This window comes from Cucurbita moschata, unplaced genomic scaffold, assembly GCF_002738365.1.
Source record: "Cucurbita moschata cultivar Rifu unplaced genomic scaffold, Cmos_1.0 Cmo_Scf00019, whole genome shotgun sequence".
Taxonomy (NCBI): domain Eukaryota; kingdom Viridiplantae; phylum Streptophyta; class Magnoliopsida; order Cucurbitales; family Cucurbitaceae; genus Cucurbita; species Cucurbita moschata.
In genome coordinates this window covers 3,778,881-3,783,051 of record NW_019268535.1, presented here as the reverse complement: position 1 = coordinate 3,783,051, position 4,171 = coordinate 3,778,881, and positions in this window count along the sequence as shown.

Sequence of the window (4,171 nt, the reverse complement as noted above, 5' to 3'; positions counted from 1 at the left end):
TTTTTTTTTTTTTTTTTTTTTTTTTTGAAAAATAAATCTAAATATATTTTGTATTTTTTTTTTTTGGATTTTTAAAATTTTTAATTGAAAATATAATGAAGTTATACAAAAATAAATAAATAGTTTTTTTAATTAAAAATTAAGACAGTTATATTAAAAAAATTACTTTAGTTTTTAAAATTAAATATCTAAATATTTATGTCGTGTATATTTAAATATTATTATATATTTTGTAAATAAAAAATAATAAAATAATTATTTTATGTATGTTTGGAAAAACAAAAATATTTTTAAACAAATTTATTAATTATAAATTTTTTTAAAAAAAATAAAAATATTTAGACGCATTTTTTAAAAATTAGAAATAAATAAATAAGTAATTTAATCCAAATTTGTTATAATTTAACTCAAATTTTTGAATATGGGAAGCTGTCCATATTCACTGAATAGTTGACTTCTTGACTTTGCTTCCATTGGTCCATTGGTCAATTCATTCAATAATACTCTCTTTTATTTATTCCCATAAATTAATTCATATATATTCTTTTTAATAAATTTAGTATTTTCACGTTAAATTATACGCCCGCTATCTAATATACAGTTGTTACTACTAACACAAATTAATTTTACGAAAAAAAATTATTTTATATTTTAAAAATAATTAGTAGTGTTGCATAAAATTATACACACCCAAAACCGACTCGATTTAAGTAGGATCACTGAAGTTTCCAACTCATTCACATCACGATCAGTCCGGAAAGAGAAATAATTTGGTGAGTAATTGATTTACTCAGCGAGTAGATAGCTTGTTATTGAGGCGTTGTTATATATTATCTTTCCAACTTTAAGTACTATTTGCAACGAGATAATGTTAGGTTTTTGGCTTGAATCGGGTCCTCAATCCAACTGTTACCTTGGCTCCTAGTCTCATCTACTAGGGTCTCTCTATCGATATTAAAGTGTTTAAGATAACCTTAAGCTTTAATTGTTGGCTTTGTTTATGCTTACTACAAATTTTGGACTGGTATATAAGACTCGCTCTCGGTCAAATACGACCTCGTTTACTAAACTCTCTAACGGCCTAAAATAACACAAACCCGAAAATAGCATCAGTCAAGGGTTGTGTGGGGTTTACTAAACTAAAATTACTCATACACCTCTCATGTTATAACCAGCTCCGTTAAAATTTCAAGGGTATTTTTGAAACAAAACATAAATGGATTCGATCTCCACCTAACTTTTAAGGGTATTATTGTAAATTTTTAAAAGCAAGTTTGGGCCGTGACTTCTACGCAGAACAATTGGGCCATTAATCAATAGCCTAGTCTCTATCGTAAAATATTACTATTAAATTATTATTTCTATTTTAATTTTCTTTTCGTGTTTTGAATATTCTTTAAAAAAATTATTTAAGAAATATCTTAAATACATTTTATTTAGAAATAATTTCTTTTAAAAAAATGTTATACTTAAAATATTTCATACAAATAATTTTTTTTTTTTTAGATATACCGGTAATATCTCGAGACTTCAAATAAGATCAATTCTTTCAACTTTTCTATCAATTAATTTCCACGCGTCAAAACAACGTGTTCATATTGTATGAATTGAAAAACGAACACGGACACGCACATGCACGACCGACTTAAAAAGAAAGAAGAAATAAAGCCAAGAAAGAACGAGACAAAGGGAGACAAGGAAAGATGAAGCAAGAGAGACAAAAAGATAAGAAAACGAGAGAACTCCATAAGTAGAAAAAGAAAGAGTAATGGTGTTCGTGAATTGAATTTGGTTGGGTTCGAGAAATTTTTTGGAACCTTAATTTTTTTCAATTAAAATAATATTTATTAAATAGTGAACTCAATTTAATCCGGACATATTCCTAACAATTTTCAATACCATAGAGCCTTCCCTGAGACTTATGTAGCCCTCGAACAACCTCTTCTTAATCGAGGCTCGACTCCTTCTTTGGAGTCCTCCAACAAAATACACTCTTTGTTCGACACTGAAAGTCACTTTTGACTACTCCTTCGAGGCTCACAACATTTTGCTTTTGAAGGGCGAGACAAACTACCTTTAGCTAGGAGCCTCTTTTCCTTCTACCTAGCTCGCCGAAAACAACGTTCGATTTGGCATGTGTTAAGCATATAACTAGCGTTCCTTATGAGCTAGGATCAAACTCAGATTTTGAATATGATTGGGCCCTGCTGTGTTATAACCTGGTGAACCTCTGATCTACCTTCCAGGGTCCTTACTAAAGAGGATAGGCTTGAATAATCGGTTCGAAAGGACATTTGAGTGTTAGACGAATACGACTCTATAATGGTATGATATTGTCCACTTTGAGCATAATCTCTCATGGCTTTGAGCCGGACTTCCCCAAAAGGCCTCATACCAATGAAGAGAGTATTCTTTGATTATAAACCCATGATCATTCCCTAAATTAGTCGATGTGAGACTTTCATCATCTAACATTGAGGATTCTATTGACGTGACTAAGTTAAGAGCATGACTCTCATACCATGTTAGGAATCACGAATTTCCACAATGGTATGATATTGTCCACTTTGAGCATAAGCGCTTACGATTTTACTTTTGGCTTCCCGAGCCGATTCATACGAGAGTAGAGAGAAAAAACAAATCACTCACTACACTCCAAGGTGTTTCTCTCTCCACCATTAATTTTTTGTTTTTATCTCTTTATCTCTCTTATTTGTGATGAAAGATTCCATTTTCCAAGGTGGGCATGAAAAGTTACCAACTTTAGAGGCAACCAGCCCTAAAATTATGAGGTGTTGGGGGATATGTACCGTAAGTTACAGTGTATCTTAGATCAGTTACCGTAGATCTTGGAGAATCATAGACCTATAAATAGGTCAAAGTCAATAGTATGTAGGATCTATGGCCCATGTTTTCCTTGTTTGAGGTTGCAGTATAGGGTACTATACCCTATAACCTAATGTTTGGACAATTTTGGGTGTACTTTTTTCAAATATGCCTTTCATATAAGATACCATTGTTTAATTGGGCAGGACCATAATTGATGTGGCTGGTTATACATTTTCTTTACCACGGTTTGGTGCCGTTGTCAAAATCTCGCACCGACGACTAATTATTAAGGGAAAAGTCGATCTATATACGAAGTTCTTCCAATACGTTCGGTCATTCAATCACATGATCTTAAGAAAATTCATAGAAGGTTACCCAATATAAAATTGGTTCAAATAAAACAAGTCTAATCCCGAAGTTTCTATGATTGAGCTACCGAAAAGAAAGGTACACCGTTTCGATCTTTCTTAGCCATCCTATTCTTAAGATTGCTCTCATTCAGATGTGGTCTCGATTTATTCATGTACCCCTCCTCTATTTAGGTGTCACATGCCCACCAACTTCTACTTTGATTCGTCACTGAACCACATCTTACTAGTAGAGGTACTGCATTGATACCATTTGTAAGGACCCATGTCCAAAATTCGAATACGAATTTGGAATCTCGATTCAGTAGGGGAATGTCGAAGTTATCAAATGGTGAATTCAGATTCCAAATCCTTATTCGAATCTTGGACTTGGTCGTTACAGCCCTTTTGTTTTTGTTTTTAATGTTAGAGACCAATAGATATAAATATTAAAGTAACAACATATTCAACGTTGATGGTTGCTATTTAAAGACTAATTTGTTGCTCTTTTTAAAAAATATTGTATCGATTGTGTATCATATAATAAAAATATTAAATAGTTTGTTTATAAATATATAATGGAAAAAATATATTTAAATTAATATTAAATCATTCAAGGATAAGATCGAAAATGTCGAAATATTTCAGAAACTAAATTTAAAAAAAAAAAAAGGAATATTCCTTAAAATTTTGAATTAAATATAAAAATAAGACAAATATTCGAATAAGTTGTGAGCTATGACAACCAATCATGAGGCTAATTCAGGCCACGTGAACACGCATCACGATCTTGATGCGTGAGTTCACGTGATCCCTAACTTATAAAAATCCTACGTGGAAATATAATTTAAATTCATTTATGTTTAAAATTATTTTAAATCATTTTATCTTGAAATTTGTTATAGACTTAAATATTTATAACGTTTCAAAGATAAGTTAAATCATAACAATGGAAATAGGACTACTAATAAAAAAAAAAAAAAAAAAAAAAAAAA